At 39.8% G+C, this 24235-nt stretch overlaps 1 long non-coding RNA gene across 3 annotated transcripts in view; it reads right to left on the reverse strand.

The window, feature by feature from the left end:
- The window catches only part of LOC125333435, a 62145-nt gene that overhangs the window by 29010 nt on the left and 8900 nt on the right, over window positions 1-24235 (reverse strand). Inside the window, exon 1 of one of the 3 annotated variants that reach the window (XR_007206855.1) lies at window positions 19112-19199. The exons of the other annotated variants lie outside the window; for them this stretch is intronic. This is a non-coding gene — a long non-coding RNA (uncharacterized LOC125333435). Of the gene's footprint in view, window positions 1-19111; window positions 19200-24235 lie in introns of those variants that run through there. 3 annotated transcript variants of the gene reach the window in all.

Below are 24235 nucleotides of genomic sequence, written 5' to 3' on the forward strand. Positions count from 1 at the left end.
CATTAATCGACTGAAAAAGACGCTGGTGTAGAACTGCTTTTTATCATTTTAAGCCTACATTTTCTGGGGGGAGAGAATCCAGAATAAGTGTGTTACTTCATACATCTGGTCTGATGCTTTTACAGGGACTCAGGGAGAATCTGCCTGAGACAATAAATCAGTTGGCAGACATTCATTTTTGGCACTGTAGTACTTGTATTTTTCTGACAGAGACAAATATTGATGAGATCAACAAAACTAGCCAGCTGAAGACAGTTGTCATTCTCAAAGAGGATAAATCCAGCATGGAAAGGGTCGACAGACATGCCTGAGGAAGGTGTTTTGTTGCTGTTCTCCTAATGGCCCCACCCAGGCAGAATTAAAACCAGTCTGAAACTGCTCTGCCTTTAAAGGAGCAGAACCATCTTGGGAGGAGCTCAAGCTGGGGTTGCAGCAAAGTCACAAAAACACCTTTTAGAGCCTGTTTCTCCCTAGCAGGTCACATTGCTGCATGGGTGAATGGAATAATTTATATTCAGTCCAGGTCCCACTTAATTAGAGATTGACCTTGATTCTATTTATTAGCATTCAAAACCCTGAAAAATCCTGATCTATCCTAGCTTGTTACATTAAGGAGAGTCAGGTTCCAATCTCTAGCCCTGGACAGTGCACTCTGCATTACACCTGCCCTGAATTACGTGCCTTAGCAGAGGTACAAACAATTGTGCTCAAAGTAGAGATGCAAATAATTGTGCTCAAAGTAGAACGTATACAGACTGCTCCAGTGTTACCTTGCAAGGTATATCTGCAAGTAATGATAGCATAGCAGATTGCACAGAAACATGTTCTTGACAAAATTCACCCCTTTTTGGCTTGGCAAGTCATTCATGAACCAACCTTGACTACTATGTATTTATTTATTGTCCATAAATATTTCCCAATTAGTTTCCATGAACTATTGTCAACATATTAGTTGCAACCAATTGATAGTCATGAATATTTGCTATTCATTATGAATGCAGTAAGGCAGGTCACCAGGGGTCTCTGTTATTGTTTCTGCATTTGCTTTGGACAACTGTTTTTAAGAGGAGATTAATGAATCCTGATACGAATGATGTAAAGAATAAATAATCCAAGCGACAATTATCAAGTGAAAAAAACCACTTCTGTCAAAATTCTTAGCTCAGAGATGGTAGGATTCCAAGAATTAACAACTCATAATTAGTATAGCCTCACAAATCACAACAAAATAAACCTTTTCTGTCCATACAAGTATTATCAAGCCAGTGCCTTTAACAATTGTTTAAAAATCTACAGTGCCAGACATCATCAGCATTCCTTTAAATGTAGCAGCTACTGTTTCAAATGCTAAAGATAGTTATGTAGAAAGCAGAATTTGGTAATAGTTCTGAGCACTTGGAAATACACTAACGAGCATTTGCAGAAATAGCTCTTCTTGACTGGTTATTGCAACAGCTTCACAAGAGGATTGCCATCCTGCATAATTTAACAACAATGCTCTTAAACCTTGTGAAGTAAGCAATGAAAATGTTTAAAGTTTTTTATACCTATTCTCTGTCTTAACACTGTTAGGAATTAAACCATTACAAGGAAGCTATCTGCTAGGAGTACCTGGGTTTGCAATTTCACTTGCACAGGCTGTGGTACAGATCTCAAAACTATGATGAGTTGTTTTTTTGAACTGAACCCTCTTAATGTAACCACTCCACCCTGTCAATCCCTTGAAAATGAACTATGCGAAAGCACGAGTTTCATGAGGAACTCCATATTAAATATCAAGCCTGCAAATCAAACACTCAAAAGCTGAAAATGCCACTGATCTCCCTATTGATTTCTCGCTAAAGCCCTCCTGTCCAATCTGTCTGCAATAGTCACTCAGTCCTGCCAAACAAAACCTGAAACTTGGAATACGACGCATCTGGTAACATCCCAGTGGCAATTCTGATCCCATTTATTATTACCTGGCACCGTCAGCTATTTTGTATCAAAAAACCAAATGCTAGCAGTATGTGCAACAATGGGAAATCTGCATTGTAAAGGGAGTGTCAGCGTTGGCGTTCCCTTGGCCAGGACACATGGAATTTTTCCTCTGAGCGTTTCAACCAAAACACAACCATGAAATTCAATGCTCCAGCAAAACCCAGTTTCTTTCAATGGCTGAATGAATGTGAAAACGGCATGTTAAGAACATCTACAGTGGATAACAACAACCATTTAAGTTCAGTTACATCATCTTTGTTACCCAAATTATGGCCTAAAGGAAAGATTTAACCCCAGACAACTCTGCAGTAGATGGGCTGTTCTGTTAAATGGGAACTTGAGAAAATGCTATTATATGGTTTATCATACCATGAATATCAGCTCATCATAGCACATAGAAATCTAAGAATTCAATGCAATTTATGAAAAAAGCTTTTGAGGGAACAGTTGATAAATAAAGAGCAACATTAGGAATTAGGTACAATTCCAAGTATTTCCAAATTAAATGCACTACAGTCCAACAAACCAAACAAGGACCACAGGAGTTCACTTGCTGACATGCAATGGGATTTGCCCTAATGCTATGACAAGTGCCACATAACTCGAGAAAATTAGAAATTCTGAGCAGTCATCAGAGTGGGAAACCTGACAAATAGGGCCCAGTGCCACACACTGAGGAAAACCAAAACTGAACATCTGTTCATTAAGTGATCTCTGTCCATATTGTGCACTGAATGGAGCTGGGGCTCAATGTCAAAATAGAATATGCTTATTTAATTAAAATCTCATCTTCAGAGACACAACATTGCACAAGCACCACTGATTCTCTTTGTTTAAAAATTCATGGCCTTGTCTTTGGAAACCAGTAAAATTCTTTTATTACAGTTCTGTGTGTAACAATTATACACAAAGCCTTGTGCTGTGGTAGGAGGCCTGAGCTGGAAAAGTAGCAAAAAGTGAATCTTCATAAAGCTTGAATGTCACAGACTTCACTAGAGGAAAGCTTAACTTTACATCTTTCTGTAAAACCATTCCCATGTCACTGGTTTAATCTAAAAGGTAAGATTAGGTAGTGAAAGGGTAAAGTAGAGCTTTAATGTCTAGATTTTAGGTCTGGTTGCTACAAGCACTGTAAATTGGCTCTTCAATAGACAAAGGTGAAGACAGACAATGGATGAATCCCTGAACAAGATGGTTAAACTCAAAGAAGCCCACATAAGTGTACTTTGGCCTGTCAAAGTGAGCCATGTGAGGTAAATGGGCTACAGAAATGTGGGACTCGTCATACATTAGCAATCACAGAGGCACTCTAATCAGGACAGCACTTTAAACTTGGAACTCAAAGGCAACAAAAACTGTTGGCTGTGTTTGATTGGAGTGAATGTTCCTTGATTTCATAGTAACCTAAACTTCATTCAAGGTTCTTCTGGAAAGGATAAAATAAAGTGGCATGTGGTAATTGCCTTGACGTCTTTCAGGAAAAATCAATAATGAATGAGTGAAGGGTCAGTGAAAGGAACAGACCCACTACTGGGCTAACCTAGAGCGTTTAAATCAAACTAACTAGTTTTGATAAACAGTGAAGTCTCTCTCATCCATGTGTTGTAGGTGAACTTAGTTATATTGCTCCTGAGAGCAAAGTGCTAATTACATCCTGGCAGCATCCCCAGGCAGGACACAGCTGACACTGCGTGGTTCCTCTGGGCACTCAGCTTTGCAGGGTCCTGGGATCCAGACCCATGCTACTCCTGCCCTCCCAAGCCCTGTGTCTCTTCCTCTGCAGTGATGGGCAGTCACGATCAATTATGTGCTGAACAGACACCCCAACCAAATTCTACTGCCTGTGAGAGCAAAGAAATGGTGAGCCAGGAGGGCTGAAGGTTGCAGGGAGGGGGGAAAGAATGAAAGGATAATTCTGCTGCCAAATGTATGGGCAGGCTGAGATGCCTCTGGTGAACTGCCACTTGCCTTGCAGATGCAGCTGATCCTGGTCTTCAGGTCATGGATGCACTTCCAAAAGCATTTACCTCTACACTGGGCATGCAAAACAGTGAGATGTGTGGCTTGTATTTTAAATTCCCCTGAGAAAGGGTAAAATCCTCAGGTGGCAAAATTTCATTCCAAGGCTTCACCCTACCCTATACTGAAATTTCATAAAACAACTGCTCTTCTACTGCTTGATACTCAGGATTACAGTGAGGGGAAAAAATATAAATATGGTTACTCAAGATGGTCCACACATCCTTGACACATGCACTGAGAGGAAAAATTGCTAGAGATTCTCTGCTCCCTCATTTTCTACTGAGAAATTTCTTCTATGCTTTTGTGCGCAGGAATAACTGTTATACACTAAAGTTTTTTGTGGGGGCCTCTAATTAATGGTGAATAACACTGGCTAGCAATAAAACAAGTCCATTTTCCCAGAGTCCAGATACTGGCAGGAAGCTTTCCTGGGAGAGTACAAAGCTAATGAAAAGTCTGTTCATTTTGCAGCTCAAATACAGACAACATTTGTTCCTCTAGCTTTCCAAAATGAACATATAGTCATCAGATGTAATTGTTTACCAAATTTGATACTTTTATATAGTGTCGTTCTGGAGCTTGAATAAGTACAAATAAGGCAGAAATGTAGCACAGAGAGGAGGAAAGAAATTGCTCCAAATCCAAACAAGCCCTCATTGTACTTCATGGTCTTTCTAAAACACTGCAGAGTCTGGCTCTGCTTTTTGTACCTTATTAGCACCATCTAAGGGAAGAAAATGGAAATCACCTAAGGCTGGATAGAATTTGTAAACAATGGTGAAATCTTCTCACTGTGGTGAAAATTTATGTCAGAATGTTTCAACTCAAGAAGACAAAAATCTGATTTTAATTCTCAAATGACTCACACAAAAGGACTGATTAAAGTTATCAGTGAAAAACAATCAGAACTTTAGAATGTAACTCATGGTTTTCAAATTGAGGTTAATATTCATATGCAGAAACAAGAAACAGTGAAGATTTTTTTCCTCTACTAATAGTTCCACATTAATGGAAGAGGAGTAGGATGTGATGGCCCACAGAAGAATGAAATAATTCATTTTGTCAGAAAAGATTGCAATTTATTCTCAAAAAATAAACTAATATGCGCTTTGTGGGGAGGCAGGAAGTGGGAGTTAACGCCTATCCAAAATAAAAACTAAAGACTTGGATTCACAGTAATGACAATTTGGTGTGACAAAGAGTCACCTAACAAATCAACTTGGAAAGTCAATACAGCTCAGCAGTTGGCTATAGGTGTAGAAATTACCATCTGCCACTCAGTGGGGTATTCACTGTCAATCTTAGGTCTTACTCAGTACCTGAGTTAGGGCTTTTGTACTTAACTACCTGAGAGTCCTCCAGCTTCTGACTGGGACAGGCTGGACAGCTGCTGGGAGGTGCCAAGTCATTAAGGAGCCCTGCCTGGGCCAGTGCCCCAGGGGGAACCTTCCTTCTCCTTGGCTGGCCCTGCTGAGACCACTGCATTCATGAAGAAGAGCTGAGAGAGAAAAAATACTGGGAAAGACTTTTTGGCGTTGGGAAATAAAGCAAAGACTGACTTGTGAAAGCTGGTGTCTTATTCCAGCTTTATGTTTGCTACAGCAAGCACCTTGTGCTGCCTTCTCTCTTCAGTTCAATGCTGTTCAGCTGATTACCTTTGTGTTTTCATCATAAATATCTACTGTACATTCGACTCAATTTGTGCCTTTATGCTGCCTTTTCCTCGTCATTGGACTTCTGTTTGTGAGTTCTAAAATCTTTATTTCTTCAGTTTTAAATTAAAAAACTATTTTATGTTAAGCAATTAGAAATTATTATAAAGATTCTTCCCTCATAAAATAGCTTTCCCAGTGAATATAGAAACAATTTATCAGCATGTGAGTCATGCTGGCATCTGCCCCATTTGCAAAATAAAGGGACAGCCAAACACAGAGTGAAATAACTAGAACATAAAGAAAAAAAACTATAAATAATAGGTTCTTCAATGTAACAAATAATTACATATGGCACCAAAGAGAGAGAAATTCAGGTTAGAGAAAAAAGAAACAAATCTTACAAAGAGGACAGACAACTACTGGAGTCCTTTGCCACATTTTATGCTGGCACCTCCACTATGTTCATTTTTAAAGCAGGATATGACATCTTTCCAGAAGCTCTACTCTGCTTCAATTAAGAAATAATTAATCCAAGTCTCCTCTACCATGCTATAAAGGAGGTCAGACTAAAAGATCACAATGATTAAAAAAAGTCAAATCACTCTTACCTGGACTGTGAATAATTTGTCAGATATCTTTCTTCTTGTTCAATCATTGGCATTTACACATGTAAACTACTTGTCCTGTATAGCATAGTAAATAGTGCTTATGGAGCAAAAACCTTACAATAGGATGATCTATTACTTACACAGCAATTTCCTATTTTCTCAAAGAAAACTTCCAGAAATTAATCTCCATTTCTAGTACTTCACAATTTTAAATGCAAAATTTGCTTCATGTACTCACTGTAAAATATAATTTTTAACTTAGATATTGTAACAAGCATTCCTTCCCTAAGGATTGTGCACAGAACACAGGAAAAACAGATGTGAATGTAATCTGAGTTTGTTCAGGAGTCTAAACTTTTGTCACAGATTTTATAGAAACAGGCTCAGTTCAATTTATTGGCTAATTCAGTATCCCTATAATGTAAAGGAAAAGGATGCAAGAGCTTTCACAGCTAGTCAGAGAAGAAAGACCTGAGAAGATGTCTATCTAAGCAACTTATTCAATCTTGTGCTGCAAGCCAACCCATTAATTTACTTGCTTTCATTTTAGCTGTCCCTATAAACAGATGCAGATTGCAGACAGTCAGTAAGCAGAACAAAATGAAACAAAACCTAAATGGAATAGAAAAAGGCAAAAGAAAACCAATGCAAGAGAAAAAGCAACATGACAATTCAAGTCACCCTCAGAAACAATTTTCATCTGCCAAAGGAACAACAGGGCCTGCCTTTCCTCTTGCAGGAACACACGCACAGGGTTTATAGGAGTTGATAAGGAGAAGGAGCATGATGACGAAGAAAACCAGTTTGGTGGTATAAAGGTTTAGTAATTGTTTATTGGCCTTTGAATTTTCTGTGGCTTTAGCTCATACCAGCCTACACAGAGTGGAAAACACAGTGACAATGCTGGGGCTGCATGGCGAGCACATGAGAAGAACACACGCACTGAGCCAGATGTGTAGGAGATGCCATTATCAGGATCAGAACTTGCTTTGGTTTCCCAGCAGAGTGGGAATATGTGACTTTCTCTTTCTATGCATTAAACCTGTTTGATGTCCATCTCAAACAGCCTGCCTGCTTCTATTCCCTTTCCCTGCAGTGCCACTGGAAAGAGCCCATTACTTGGGTTGAATGTTTTCTGAAGGCAAGACAAGCCTTTTTGTCACAACATTTGTTGGCTGAATAACTTTTACTGAATTCTGTCTACAACAGCAAGATTTCAGCCAAATTTCCAGAGTTTGAGTTGCAAAGCCACTATTTTTCCTCCTTTCCCCAAACAAAGGAGGGGACAGAAGTCTTCCTGTTGTCCCAGAGCCGAGGACAGCCTGTGGGCTATACCTTCGCAGCACATACCACAGCGCAGTAACAGAAAGCTAAACATGTCCAAAATGCCTGTGTCTGCCACCCTTTCTGGACTCTCAGCTCCAACCTGTGCCAGCACTCAGAGCCAGCACAGGGCTGAGGCTCAGGGCCCCCAGTGGCCTGTTTGCCGTTGCAGAAAAGACAATGCCTCTCCCAGAAAAATACTGCTGGTTCAGTTTCCTCTGCTCAAGGAAATGGAAGGTGCTGTGGGATATATAGGAGCCAATACAGTGAAACAGGAAAACACACACTAGAAAGTCTAAGCCATACACCAGTAGTAGAAACAATAAAGATCTTCTCCCTTTTGTATCCATGCAGGATCTAAGTTCATCACTAGAGCATGTCCCTGCTCAGTCTGCTGCGTGCTACACAACATACATGATATTCTTTTATCTACAAAAGGTGTATATTTTACTTCCTTTGGGGAACAGCTTTTGTTTTAACACCTACCTGGAAATTACTAAGAACATTGCTAGTGCTATAAAAACAACGAATTGTTGTAATAACAGTAAATTGTATTTGTGACTACATTGAAGATTGATCAACCCAAAGTTCATGCCACAGCAAAGATTTCATTTCCACTGAAAAAAGTAGTAAGATGCTCCTCTACAATGGACTGCAATGTGCTTTTATAAACTATTTTATATCTTTCAAAATTATGTTCGTCATTCAAGAATTGCATTGACTTCAAATCCTCAGGATGCTCCAAGAGCACATTAGCTTTATTACTTCAGATTAGCTTTTCAGATAGTACTCACAGTGCATTTGAGTTAACAACTTAGCAACCCACATAGTGAAACACATCATTTCACGAATCCCCAGACTTACAGAACCGTGTTCTCCTGCACACTGACAGGGCTCCAGTGAAGTTAATGCATTGTTAATAATTTGTGCCAAAATATAAGGTTTATTGTGAATTTATGACCCCATCAAAGTCAATGAAAATTTCCACTGGTTTCAACAGAGGTAAGCTTTTTCCTCTAATTTTTAGAACTCCTCCCTTTTTCTCTGCAGCATCTTCTTTCTGCATAACCAGAGGATCAGCTTCATCCAGCTAATTTCACACATCCAACTGATGCTCAGTAAGATCTATATATGCATTTAAGGGAATGAAAGGGGTTGCCTTAGGACAATTCAGGAACTGTGGCATCCCAGCCATACTTAGGAAATCTTTTTCTCTCTCTCTGTAAATAAAGTCTGCTGCTGACTGAACTGAGGAGACTTGAGAGAGTGGAGGAAGGTGAACACTAGAAAGAGTTTATAAAGGTAAGAATTCTGACAGGAGGATGACTCAGAATAAGTGGTCCAGCCTCTGCAAGCAAAACTGAAAACAGAAATGCACAAAAATTGAAAGTTTGGAGATGAAGATTAGGTGTGAAGGACTTCCTTTAACCATCCTGCCAGTCCCTTGCAAAGCAGTGCTGGTACAGGGGAGGGACATCCTTGCCTTTCCCAGGAGAAAGAGCCCCATTCAACAACATTTATTTACCCAAGAGCACAATATGACCTAATTCCATTACTTAACTGCACTTACTACTAGAAAAGGTTTCTGAAGTGTAATCTAAGTATCTCTGGCTGTAGGCATACATATAAACTCAGCCTATTATATCTTTTCGCTGTCCATTGAGCATAAAGGAGTACTTTTCTCTTTGTAGAAGCTTTCTGTATATTCAAAGATGTTGAAAACCCTCAATTTCCTTTCCTCTAAAGTAGACTACACTAGTTCTTCCATTGTTTAACATCTTGTAAGCAAGAAAACAACCTCAGCAAAGAAAACCCCTTGTCATTCTCCCTGGTTGAGATCTATTACTTGTCTTAGAAAAATGTGATAACAGTACCATAGAAGATGGAATGAACAAATTCTGTGTCTTAAACACAGTTCTCGGATTGTCCCAGAGCTACCTTTGGCATCGTAAGGTAATGTTAACTCATGTTTAGTTTATGATGGAAATACTCAACTAATAATGAGTAGCTAATTATTCCCTATTTAAACACTGCACTTTGGGATTTTATTCATCCAAAGTGTACATTTATATGAATATTTGCATAAGTGTAAGACCTGACCTCATTGATTGCCAGAGTTCCCAAAATGATCAAGAATTCTGATCATTTTCTGCAAAGCCACTGCAATCTCTTCTGGATCTCACAACCTACAAAACCTATAAAATAAACTCAATTCCAGCAGCCAATGATGAAAATATAGAAGTGAACAAGACCAACAACCAGAGTTGACTTATATGTCTCTGACATGACTTGGTTATTGACATCCATGACTTATTTCAGTGCAGCTTTCAACCAGCTGTGTACTCACACTACAACAATTTTGTCTGGAAAACACTCCCTTTCTGTTTCAGGGATGGCATGCTGAGGTGTGCTGCTTACCTCCCATATCCATCTGACAACTGAGGGCATTCATTTATCATGACAAGCAACCTTGTGCTAATCTAAGTTTGCCTCTCTCTTCCTGCAGTCTCCTTATGCAAATTCAGCCTGGCTGAGTATCAGATCTCCTGTCCTGAGGTCATCTTTAGATTTTTTCCTTTCAAAAAGCTCTCACATTTAGAGTACAAAACACAGTGATTCTGACTCTCTACCAGGTAACAGCATTTTCACATGATCCTTTAATAGGACTTGCAAAAGCAGCCCAGCCTGACTGGTTTCAGGGGATCTATTACCTCTTGGATTAAGATACAAGTAGTTGCTTGTCCACTTCTATCAAAACCACAGCCAGTTGTAATCTCCATCACAGAAATCCCAAGACATTTGGCAGGAACAACCAGGTTTTGCCTGGATGTAGAAAGCAAAGCCACATGCAAAGCACGGCCTCCAGGGTTTTCCCACTGAGCCAAGCTGACACACTGCAGATCACAAAGGAAAGTGCCCAGGAGAAAGAGGGGGGACTTAAAACTTCTGCAGATTTTTGGAGAATTTCCTGGGAACATCCACTGGTGCTCTTCAGAATTATTGCACAAACTTGGAGGAAAAATCACCTCTGTGTCAGGAGGTTATATAGCAATATCTATGGAAAGAGAAGGAGAAATCACTCACCTCACCCCATTTAGTGAAAAAAAAAAAAATCACTAGAAAAAGTACATCAAACCCATTAAAGGTAGCCTGACACATTGTTTCTCCATCTGTTTACTTCACACAAATATTCAGTTAACTCCATTTCTCCCTCCACATGACAAGAACTTAGATGAGGAAGGAGCCTAAAGACAGCAGCACAGAGCAGAGGGTGGGTTTTTTCACTCTGTAAAGAAGTCCTTTTCTCCCTGTACTGTCAGCTCCAGCAGCAGAACCATTGTGCACCATCGCAGCTTTTCCTGATTCATTAATTAAGGCTGCAGTCATTGTCTCAGGCATTCTCCCTCTTTTCCTATACTTATTGACAGAGAAGGACAAGGAGCTTCCAAACAGCACATCTTGCCCTATTCTCCAGCACACTTCAGTGTCATAGTTGCCCTTTGAGGCCACTCCTTTTGAATTTTCCTGTGGTGGTCTGTAACCTCAAAATGCTCTGAACAGACTTCAACGAAGAAGAAAACTGCAATCTCAAACGAAATTATTTCCTTTACAAATATTATTTTTTTAATATTCAGTCTCTCCTGATGAGCCTTTGCCCCTGAGGAATGTTTGTGCTTAGCAGTAATACCCCTGCCACAGTGTTGGCAGCCTTGGTGGTAGCAGTAGTTTACGCCTAAATATTTTTCTTTGCATATTCTGGAATGATGTACTTCCGTTTCATAACTCTTCTTTCCTGTTTGTGGGTCACATCCTGATTGTCCAGAGCCTTTAAAGCACATTCTTGCCTTGTATCTAGTCACTCTAAATCTCAGTAGATAGAAGTCATTGTTGCTGCATGGATTTTAGTAGTTTTATTTCCTACAGTTTCCTTCATCTAAGACAAGAATAGACATAGTGTTTTACTGGTCCAGAATGGACTCCTAGGTTCCTAAAATTTGTAGTCAAAACCCAGACAAAAGTAGATCTTAAAATGTGCTGAAAAAACTTCATTAAACTATCAAGGCAGGTTCTTCTAAAGCACTTTTCCCTCAAAGCACACATTTTACCCAGGGCAGTGTGTCCTCTCACTGAACTCTCACTGTGCATTACACCCACCCCTCGAGAGCAGCTTCTCTCTCTCCCACTCGTGGCTTTCTGATCTGGCTGGTGAGGAAGGAGGCAGCCCCTACTCAGTCCAGCCTGTTTCAGCAGGTGGCTTCTTTACTACAGCCATCTGTGTTCTGTGCTCCAGCCAGCCAGCCTTTTTCTTCACTGATCTATTTATATGGCTCTTGTTTTGAACCCACATCCTCAGAAATCAGCTGTAACTGGGCATTAGTGGACATGGAGCACGGGAACAGTCTCCAGGGTCCTGCTTGGCTCAGTCCAGGTGCTCCTGGTGGACACTCGTGCACCAGCCTGGCAAGAGACTGCTCCACAACCTACACACAAGATCCCTGCATCCTCCTCACCTGCTGAATGGGAGTTTATTTCACTTAAGTATGCAGAGAGCCTGAGGCCACCCTTATATTCAGCAGAGGGAAAACAGGAGCTGGAAGCTGCACACATAAAGTAGTGGGACCTTTACAACAGCATTGGATCACATACTGTAACAAGTAGGGGAGAAAAACATACTGAGACAGAAGAGGACACTAGCAGAGCACATTAAAGGAAGAGAAAATACACTCTTCATATGCAGCTTGCCTGAACTAATCAGCATTTTCCTCTTAATTTGTATGAATTTTGCAAAAATCCATTTTTTTCCTCATCTGATACAAATTGGGTTCTACTTCATGGACTGACAAATAGTTGCTTTGCTCTTTAGTAGTCTGCATTTTGCAAATGATTGAAGTCTCCCAACCTTGAAAGGTGTGTCTTCATTTCTAAGACTGCCACACTGATTCATGACTCATCTTCAGAGGTGTTACAAGGCTGGTCAGAGCAGGATGGCAAGTGGCTCTGCACCAGGCTCCTGTCTGCACCTGAGCTCGTGCCTTGCTGTATTGAGATACTCATGAGTGCTGATATAGCATTTCCCAAACTAGAAGGGACTCAAGAGGCTCCTAAGGAGAACTAGAGAAAGGTTCAAGGAAGTTTTCCCTTCAGAAACCTATGTGAGGTCCAGCAGGGAGGGAAGCAGCTGCTGAGTTGACTTGCAACATGAACACTGATCAAATTTTGCCAAAATCTCTGTATTATGTGAAGCTTTCCTTTTCTGCAAGGAAGAAAAGTTCACGCTCTACAGACAGATACTCCTGAAGCACTCTTCTAGGAGTAACTTTAGTCTTGCTGAAGTCTGGCTGGTCTGATTCATTTTCTCACAAATGTATTGATGTGCTGCTCTTCCAGTCAGGTTGAGCCAAAATAAGTCAGTTTGTGCATTTGGTCCAAGTTTGCAATGAGGTGTGAGGTAAGATTTGCCCAGCTGGCTCAGTGCTGGCAAACCTCAGTGTGAAACACACTCCTGCCCCTTCCCCAGAGGGCCTCTTTCTTCATAGTTCCAGGCCCTAGGAATGTAAAACAGTATCAGCCATGCTGCACGGCAGGATCTCCAGTGGCTGAGCATGAGCAGGTCATGATCTCTCTGATTTTCATGAGCTGTCAGATGAAAATGGGTGAAGTCTCGAGGAATTTCAGATTTCTCTCCTGTATCTCCTCATTTGTTTTCTCAGGGTCTTTGTGGTTCCAAGAATATCTAATTGAAAGGCAAATGCTCAACAGCAAAATCTTTCTATAAAGTGTATAGCTTTTCTACCTAATTCTTCCATAACCTTACAGTAAAGACAAATAAAATAAACTTCTTTTTCTCTCTCCCACTGAGTTGCTATGTTTCTTTCCTCATTAACACCGTGTACTATACCCTTGATTTGCAGACTCACTAAACTTGGAGAATTTTTTTCTGCAATAAAATTACAAAATTTGTTTTAAAGATGAAACACAGGCATTTAACCTGTCAAATACAAAGTTCAAGTCTGCAGATTTCTGTATTTCTGCCATTAAAGATAACAGACCTGGCCCTGCAGGTTTTTTCACTCAAGGAAATCTCTCAAGTTTGAATGGGAATTTTGAGTAAGCAAAGATTCATGGTGAAATATGCCTTCAAAGCCCTGCTATCCTGTCCAAGGGCACAATAAATTGCTCTCACATTGGGAGTCTAACGAAGATAAAGGGAAAGGAATCCTCCCCTCAGTCTGGCATCCCAGTGCTGCTAATGAGTTGTAAGGATTACAGAAGCAGCCAAAGCACCTATATACCCTCTAAAGGAGGCTGTTTCAGTGGGAGCAAAGCTGAAACAGAATTAAACACTGTCAAAACCCCCATTTTTTATGTACATAACTGAATATTAACTTAGTGTCAGGTCAACTAGTTACAACCTATTGTAGCTCTCTCCCTCCAGAGAGGAGATCTCAATGACAATACTCTACCAATGACCATGAACGCTTAGAGGGCATATCCAGCATAGCATAGTCGATTACAGTCAGTTCTTGCAAAACCCCTCATTTTTAGGCTTTTTCACTTCTGAATATACTTTGGTGTCACCAAACCATTCAGAACTTCTAATGCAGATATCATTTTTCAGGGTGCAAGCCATGCCAGCTAGGCTGTTATTTATCTTCATTCTAAAAGTGAACACAACCCATGTTTATCCAGCTAGGGGAGTCCTATTTCCATTCCAGAACATCTCTCCCACTCCCTTACACACTGCAGGCATGCTCTTTAGTTGGTGTGCTCCAGGGTAAACCACCATTCATTTAAAAGTAGTGAATTTGTAACAATCTAAAACTGGTGAACTTAAAACTGGACCTTAAATGTCTAGGGCTGATAATCTCAGTTGTGAACTGATTCAGCACTGAAATTATGCTGCCCACTTTCAGTTCTCCAAGTGACTTTTTGTCATCAGATGACAAAGTCAACAAAAATCCTGTTTATTATGGAGTCAACTACTGCAATCACCATGTATCCCCCATCTCTTGTGTCTCTAGATGTTATCTTACTGTTTGACATTTTATTATTAACAACAGACCATGGATTGAAAAAGAAACTAAGTGAAGAAGGCATCACTATAAATAATCTGTAGAGCAAATGGAGACAGAGAAAGAAAGCAGTTTTAAGAATGTCCTAAAAGCCTGTTTTATAAAGACAGCATACAAGTATTATACTATCATACTCCTGAAGATAACCAAATTTAAATTTCCCCCCCCCCATTGGGTTGCTGAGGAGACAAACACCCTTGAGCTTCAGGGTTCATGTAAGTCTAGTCCCAAACACCAACCCAAGTGTTAATTAAAAAAAAAAAAAAAAGAAAGAGAGAGGAAGAGCAGGAGAAGCAGCAGATAATCAGGAAATTTTGGCACATCCTTTAAGTGAGAGCCAAAGTTATAGTCATGGTAAATCTGCCATCGGGTTGCTGGGCAAACATAATAAAAGGGCTCCAGCTAGAGAACTTAAGGATATCTAATACGAGAAACAGGGCAGGTAGTGATGATGGAGCATTGGTTTTGTTCCATGTTAAATTTGATAATAGATAGCATTCAGAATGATGGAACAGCTCAATTAAACCACGAGCAATGGGAATCACTCCAGAAATGTTAAGATATATGTCAATCTATAGGTCATGAACCAGAAACCAACAAAGAAATACTCAAATTTCTGCATGGTCTGAATGCGTTTCTACCACACAAATAAGGTATGCTGGGCACATTGCTGATGCCAAGACCCATGCTAAAGCCCCTATCACTGTTTGCATCAACCAATGATCTATATTTTACAATAGTCTATTCAAAATGTTACTGATAAAAGCATCTCCTGCTGCTTTGCCAGACTTGGCAGACTTTAACTCCTTGTTCCTGCTGTCTCCTGAACCTTACCCAGCCTGTTTCCCACCTGCCAAGTGTTTCTGCATCTTTCTGTTCACTCCCAATCTCTTGTCTCTAATTTGTTGTTCCCTTCTCTGCCTGCTGCCTTCTCTCCTCACCTTCTCCCTCTATCTCCACAATACCAATCATCACCGCTCTTTTTCCAGCCTCCCTTCCTTAACACCTTCTTAGGACAGATACAGCAAGTCTAATTTTGTTTTCAGAAAAGAACTGGAATAATGAGCAAAGCCCTCTAATCCTTTGTGGATCTAGCTCAACTAGAAAAGCATCCCAAAATTTCCAATTTCTCTGCTTAAAAGTCTTGAAAACAAAACCTTACTACTAGACAGGGAAATGAGCAAGAAATCTAGTGTCCTTCACTGTGTTTGTTGTTTTTGCAACATGTTTGGATTGCACAGACTGGATACATTTCAGGAAAATGACACAATCTTATTAATGCAAATAGTGTATGGTTAGTGCAAAACATGTAAAAGTGAATTCGTATTTAAAATGATAGTTGCAGTTATACACGTTTAGATCTTGCAATCATGAATGAAATATGGCAGCCACGTGCTTTATGCCAGCAAGAACATCAAGGAAAAGCTATTGTATGATATTACTAGGAGAGACCTCTAATGATTATTAAACCAGTGAGGAGACCCAAAGCTTAAAGCAGAGGTGATCCATCAGAGTCCTGCTGCCTCTGAAACTACAGCAACACATACTGACCCCCTTCACATTTCCATTTTCCAGGTCCACACAAAACTCAGTCAAAAAAAATCCCTGGACCAAGGGAGTATAACAAAGACATTTCCACCTGTGTGCATGCAGTGGCAAAACACTAGGATAAAAAAAAATATATATCAGTCTCACATTCCAAACTTTCCTTCTGCACTACCTGCATGGAAGTCTGGCCTTGGTATCTGGATGAGAACCTTATACACACAGCAGCACCAGTACAGCAATACAGAAAATTAAGAAGTCTGTGGCACCAACCCTTAAAACATTAGGGGCATAAATAGCATTGAGACACTTACGTAGGTACCTTCAGGACAAAATTCTTTGCAGACAAAAGTAATTACTTCTCCATTAAGAAAATGCACTTAAAGATAACAGAAAGCATTTCAAATTAAAGTATCTGCCATACCATGATGAAAGCAGCCTTGTCTTCGCAAACACCTCCTTTCTCTTTTGGTTGGCTGAGCAAGTGGAGCCTAGGCTGTCCCAGGTCCCTTGGCAGGAGCATCTCCTACACTTTGAGTCAGTGCAGGTGATCAGGGAATTAAGCAAAAGCAATGTCCTGGCATCCTCATTACACTGAAGCTCAAATGAATCCAGACCACAATCAGACCTTGTTCAGTTTGGTCCCTGAGAACACACACTCCCACATACAGCAAATTGTATCATTTCCCAAACACATCTCAAAATTTATCCTCATTCTAATTTAAATAATCAGAAATATGTCATCTTGGTACACCACAAAGGTAGCCAAGGAAGAAACCAAAGTTGTTGTTGGTTTTTTTTTTTTCCAATGAAAGTTTATATAAGAAAAAGAAAACAGAGTTAAAGAATAATCATTGAGTTTCCCTCTCCTTCCAAATATTGTTTTCTACTTTTAAATCACTGTGTGCCATCTGGATGAGCACCTTATCACTAGCCAACAGGGGGAATTCAGTGTTTGTATTTATATTTGCATTTATATGGCATTCTCATATACTGTATCTCAAACCACTGACAGAGCAATGAATCACAGACCTGGGGAGTGGTGACGCATCACGGCAGCAGCACCGCACAAACGGTACAGCTGGAAACACTTTGGGTGCTAATTAATCTTGGCTCCTAGTAATTCAGAGAGAGGAGAGCCTGGCCTGACAGATTTGGCTCTGCCTTACAGTTTGGAGGAGAGCTCAGAGAGACAGCATTTAAAAAAATTGCTTTGGGAATGCCTGACATAGCATTCCATTGAGGGGATGGGACCAGCACAGCGCTCTCAAAGGCAGCATGTGTTGTAGATGCTTAACTAAAATACAGTGCTATACTGTGGGCTTCAAGTAATTTCTTCTCTTATTTGAAAATGTAAACAGACTACATCTGAGATATTTGGAAACTTAGAAGATCAGTTCATTTAGTATGAGAGAATTCAGAAAAATTACTGAGTGTATTCAGGAGGAAAAAAAACCGAACAAATAAAAACACCGAAAAAACCCCCACACCAAAACAAATCAGCTTTCAAAGGATCATAAAAAGAATGTAAAATTCAGTCTGCTCTAAGTCTGGCTCAGGCTATTTGCAAAACCTGGATACGGTTTGGAAAAACAAAGGGGTCATCGCTTTTTTAATTTGCAATTCAAAGCTACAGACAGTGCAGATCTGAGACCACTGTTAGGAGCAGTAAGACCTGTCCTGTTATAGGGATCAACCCAGTGATTCTGTAGACAGTAATGCAGCCACTTAAGATGTGCACATCTGCCTGCTTCCCACAGAAACTGAAACACTTCCAGGGTCACTAAAGCCACTCTTGTGCTGCCAGCAGGAAGGAATTGCTGTACTCATGAGGAAGTCAGAATTCCTGCAGGACAGCCCCTTTTATGTGATGGAAAGGAATGGGAGTGACTCCCAGCAGCCTCTCTCTGTACCTCATGCAAAAGGTTGCTACATCAGAGCCCCAAATAATTCATATTTCTCATTTCTCATCCCCCCTCTCATTCAGTCCCTCTCTCACCAGCACACTCAGTTGTACTGCTGAGGCTGCAGACTGCTCTGATTAATTGCTCTCATTACAAGCTCATTTTTTAAATTTTCCTTCATTTTAATGCAGAACTTTTCTCTGGAACTTGACTTGTAATAAGCAAAAACCAGTAATAAGTATGAAAACAGGTCCCAGTGGCTGGCAAGAAGCGACAGCTTCACCAAAGGGAGAAAAATGAGAAGGCAGCCTCTCAGAAGAGAGGAGCTAATGATGAGCAATCACAAGCCAAGTGACCTGCAGACATACGTAACAGGGGCTGGCACTCAGGAGAGGAACAGCAAGAAGCAGCATTGCAGAAAGGCCATGCGAAGTGCCCTACAACACCTGGATAAACCCTGCAGCCCCTGCCCTGCCGTGGGTGCTGCTGGAGAGGTCAGAGCAATGATAGGGGCTTCACTCCAAATGACAGGAGAGGCAAGTTTCTCTATAAAAATGGCACATTTCCAGCAGGGATTTTCTTTGAGATAAGTGAAAAGTAGATAAAATTCCAAGCAGTTCTCAGAGGTGTATCAGAGGACTTGCTATGGAATTACTGTAAGTATGGAAAACCAGCAAATATCACTCTCTCTTCACTTTAACACTGACAAACATTCCCTTTGAAACAGAATGAATGTGAATGTAAACTCGAGAAATGAGGGGGACAGAAATATTTTTTTTCTAAATGGATGAAATGTTGAAGTTACTGAATACAGCACTCCCAGGCTGTTATTCAAATGCACTGCCAGTAAAAGGGTGCATGATGATTGTTCTTTATGGACCAGTTTCCATAAGTTCAATACTCAGAAAAGAAATATTCTTCTAAATCAGGATGAATACTTATACTTCTATCACAACAATTCAGCTGTACTGTGGTGGAAATGATAATTTAACTTAACTTACCTTGCCCCAGCTGATTCTGGAGTCATCCTGTTTCTGTGAGTGTATTCAAAGTTTCAGTGTCACAAATCAAAGTTTCTTAACAACCACTCTTTACTATGGAAAAGAGAGAATAAAGTCTATCTATTTTATTGAATAATATACTGTTTGTTACTGAATACTACTTGCTGTTTGAATAATACTAACAGGATGAGAACCATAGAAGCAAGGTACTGCTGTAAATCTCCAAATATAAGGAGGCAGATCAGGAAGAAGTTTCCATTTTCTCCAAACAACATTCCCATTTCATCACTAGCAGACACAATTCAAGGCAGTCATAGTGGGCTATCGGCATAATACAGCTCCTCCAGCTATGAAAATGGAGTTAGAAAAAAACCACAAGGTGCAAAAACACAGGTCCTGCATCTAGTTCTCCTTACATTTGGTGTTCTTCCTGTTGTAATAAAAAAAAGAAATGATAGTTTGCAACTCAGGCCACGTGTAAAGTTATGCTAATTTAAAATACAGGAGCACCTAATATGAGGTAATTTTGCAGTTATTAAGTACTTACTGAACTCTAACTTCAAAACCAAATTTTTTGCAATGCATAAAGGATAGAGTATTCTTGTATTTAGTGAAATGGATAATTAGCTGAATGCTCAGTAAATAGCAAGCTTGCCCTTGACTTTCCTTGCCACTATTTGCCTGCTTAGCAGCGATTTATGGATGCTTGACTAAAAACCAGTTCAGCTCTGTGTTCACTCCCTGACAGCTCAGTTGCCTGACATTTCTCAGTTGCTCTGCACTGATGTATGCTGTTGAAAAACAAACTGATGTACCAACTCTGGTTCTCTGTGATTATGCACTGCATTTCCCAGTCCTTATTTTTACCAATTAAAATTACTTCTTTAAGATTTACAGCCCAGAAATCCCATGTTCCCTGACATCTCAGGCTGCAGTTCAGTCCAGAGAGAGAGGCAATTCCTCCAGAAAGCCCAGTCTGACACAATCAAATACATCTTGTCAAAGTCCAGCTAATCACAAGCCTGCACTTAATCACTTCAGCTTTTTCAGATAACTCCAGACAGCATTACATTTGAGGATTCTTGAAAAGCTCAATATAACCCAATATTCAAATAACCCAGATCACAGCTTGTTCATCAACTTGATGCTGCTTTCTACAAATATGTCAGTGTTCATTAAGAATGGTGTCATAATTTGATACACAAAGTTTCTGAGAACTTGCTTACATTCTGCATGTTGCCTGGATAGAGATCAATGTCCTGGGGACATTGGAAATGCCTCTGGGTTTCTGATGTTAATTTCTGCACATGTCATTTAAAAATAACATTCCTCAACTGTTTAACTGTTAGCCATCCATGCATAAAATCAACAAATACATCTCTATTTTTGAGAATGTTCTCAATTCATGAAGCTTCTTGAAGAACTAGCTAAAATTAGGGACCAAATTATTTGTTTTGTTTGGACAGGATCTAAGAATTCAGTATTGCTGCCCACTGTTGCGGCTGTTTTCAAAACAGAAGGCAGACTGAACACCGAACTAAACAAAGCTTAGGCTACCATCACACTTTCTTCTACAAATATCAATCCACCCAAGCTTCCATTTCATTCAAAGTCACCTTGGCTCTAATGTTATGTTATAGCTGCAGTGCAAATTATTGCTCCTTTTCCCTGCTTTTCAGCGTTATGAATGAGTGGAAGACATTTTCCATTAAAAATTTAAACCAGGTAGAATGTCATGACTGTGAGATGAAAGTAAGGTTGCTCAGAAAGTAACTGAAGTAGATGAGAGAAATCTCCTCACAGGAATGCCATGCCCTGTGGAGAGGGGTAAGCAGTATCATGCCACAGCACTCCTTTATTTACAAGGCATGTGGCCACTTTTGAAGGAAAGCAAACGGAGACTCTCTGCAGCCCCTCAGCAGGAGTCTCTCAAAGCCACCAGGGTGTTCTGCAGCTCCAGGAGCCGTGTAAATGCCATCCTGACCGAGTTCAGCAGACACCCAGGGTGGCCAGGTTGGCCTGCACTGTTCGGGGCTAACAGCTGCTTCTAGCCCCAGCTGCCCCCGTTTTCCAGTTAGTGGGAATATTGCAAATCCCCACACATTTAATGAAATGAGACTGGGGTTTGCTGGCTTTAGTGATTAGTAGGACTTTAACTCCTGCTTTCCAGTAGTCCTGCTAACCAAACAGCAAAATACATGATAGGAAAGCCCCCAAATGCTCTCATTAAAAGCTTCCTATGATTTTAGCATTATTTAATGGCAAAAATAATTTTTAAAAATCCAGCTATTTTCAGTTTATTCTAACCTTCAAAGCTTGCTTGCCTTCAAAGAGAAGTTCCACTTCTCCTGAGGATTATTATTTAAATCAAGTATTATTAAATAATATTAAATCAGTTCATTTGCAAAGAAAATAATTAAAGTCACACTAGGTATAAGAAGAGGAGCATGACTGATCTGACCTTTTAATTAAATTATTAACACTAGTCAGCAACAACACAGTGAAACGACAAAGGAAAAGTGACCTTTTTATGTCTTCACTAAGAATGGAAACAGGGCACCATCAGCATTTAAATCTTTTCAAACTGTAAGTTATAGAACCACTCACCGCAGAAATCATTCATAATTACAACCTTCCAAGTGCAGTGTATATATGGAATACATACTCTGCTCAGTGCATGGAAAAATAGCTATTCTCAAAAGTGACCAAGAGGAAAAAGGTCAGCCTGTCATATTTTACTAGTATTTGTCTTAAAGGCTACAAAATGTATTCCTCTGAAATGGATGGACTCTGCTTCAGTGACTCTGTCAAAGCCATTATAAAAGTAAGTTACCAAAGTGTTAAGAGATAAACTGGACTTCAGTGAAGCCACGAATACTTAACACTAAAAGTGAAAGACAGTGTAGGGCTTTCTTGCCTAGCTGTAACTCCACTCTTACAAAAATAAGGTTAGAAATAAAAAATGGGAGGGGGCATGTCTGCACATAAAGAAAATGAAAGCTGGCTAAGACAAAGAAAGTATTTTTTTCTTTTTTAAAGATTTCCTAACTTTCTATATTTTGAATTATAGCTTTCAAATTGAATTAATCCCAGCTTGAACAATAGGTTAAGGTCTTCATGTTATCTTAACACAAGGAATTTACAGATTGTGAGTGTTTATACCCTGAATGAAGCAGAGATAAAAGAAAATTGAAACAGAGATTTTTTTTTTCCTGCCTTTGTGGGTTGTTCCTTTAATAAACTATATAGGCTTCAGGCACACAGTGATACTTGGGTTTCTGTGGTAGCTATATAGCAAATAGCTCTGAAATGTATACTACCAAATATATAGTCTGCTTCTGCAATTTACTTGTAAACCAAGTAGGAGGCAAGAGTATATCACATGGTGAGCTGCAGTTTTATTCAGATCCTCTGATCCAGTCATATCCTTCCCAAGCAGCACATCTAATTTGGTAACTGGAATTTTGTTTTACACTGCTTTCTACGACTGAATAAGGCTGAGACTTTAAGTTCTGGCAGTATTTTTGGACACCCACACAGTTCTAAAAGAAGCCTAAACCAGACTTCTGTTTTCTTTGCTAACACCTGGCCCTTTAGCTGAGATCAAGGGCAGCGTCAGTTCAGCACCTGAGACACCTCCTCCCAAGAGGCCTTGCTCTGCATTAACAGAGAAGGGGACTCAGTGATACTGAAACTTTTCCATCACCTCTTGTTAATAACCAAGTCATTAAAGTGCAAGGCCTTACTATGGATCACCTGGAGCCTCTTCAGCCCATTTTCTCATCCCAGCTTTTAGCTGTACATGGTTTGGACTCCTATGTTTATTTTGATCACTTATTTTTCCATTCTTTATCACATGACAGTGATACATATGTACCTTCCCAAGGCTGAATACCACTAACACAACTACAGGAAGTTGCATGCCCATCTGTATTTTTATAATACTTCATAGGCTACATTTCATGGTTTGCCTCCTTCTCTGTTTTTCTGTCAACACAGAATTAACTTCTGCTTCATTAGAATAATTTCAAATATAGAAAAATATATACAGGAAAAAAAATTTTCATTTTAATTTCATTTAAACCATATTCTTTGAAGGCTGCAGCACATAGTTGTATGTCTTCACAAAACCCATCTGAACACAAGAGTGAAATGAGCTGTACAGATGTTCCACATAAAGAGAAATCAGTAAAAGCTCTACTTGAAGAGCTCTGCTACATCTGACTTTGAGTCTTATTTCCACTGCCACCTTACCCTGATAAAGCATTTTCAACTAGCACAACAACCAATTCATTGATATTTTGTATTTTTATAGTTATTTCCTCCTAGGACAAAACAAGGTCAAAAACATAAAAAGTACAGCTAAAAATGCAAAAAGCCCGAGGGATTCCCTTAGGTCAGACATTGCAGCATCAGACACATCTCTGTTTAAGTGAGCTCACATGCAGACATTTTGTTTCTCAACTGTTTAACAGTTAGGACAGTAAAAAAAGAAAAAGCCTATAGTTCTTTGCTATCTTAAGATTATTTCCAATATGCTGCTTTGAGAATTTGACCAGGATGACAGCTTCTTGCCAGTGCCAACATGTTATTGGCTTTTGTGGATTTTTTTGACCACTGCAACAATTAGGCATGAAGAACAAAGAAAATAAACTTACCTCTTTATTTCTAACTTATCAGGTTTTTGTTATCTAACCCTGAAGTGAAAGAAATTCTATGCACTTTCCCACATTTGTTTCTCATCTTTGCAAATCCCAGTGGCTCCACAGTCTCAAATGTGAGATAATCTGTAGATCAATGAGGGCGGATGTAAAACTCTCGCTAAGCCATGTTTTCCCAGCTGGGGGTAAATTCACTTGCCTGTATGTAAAATTTCCTAATTAGAAATGTCAAGTCTCTGTTAAAAGCTTCCAGAAATTGATGCTGAGCTCTATAAAAAGTTAACTATTCCATAGCCGTGTCTTATATGACTCATCAGGAGAAACTTTCCCATATTATTCATAATTAGGGCTAGAGTAGCAGAAGAATTTCAGAATTTTACTAGATGGGGGTTTCTGCCTATCAGCCATAACAGCTCTGGGGATGTGTCCCAGAAGGACCAGAGCACTGGCACTGGGCACTGCC

The sequence above is a fragment of the Corvus hawaiiensis genome, chromosome 14, assembly GCF_020740725.1.
Source record: "Corvus hawaiiensis isolate bCorHaw1 chromosome 14, bCorHaw1.pri.cur, whole genome shotgun sequence".
In the NCBI taxonomy this organism is placed as follows: domain Eukaryota; kingdom Metazoa; phylum Chordata; class Aves; order Passeriformes; family Corvidae; genus Corvus; species Corvus hawaiiensis.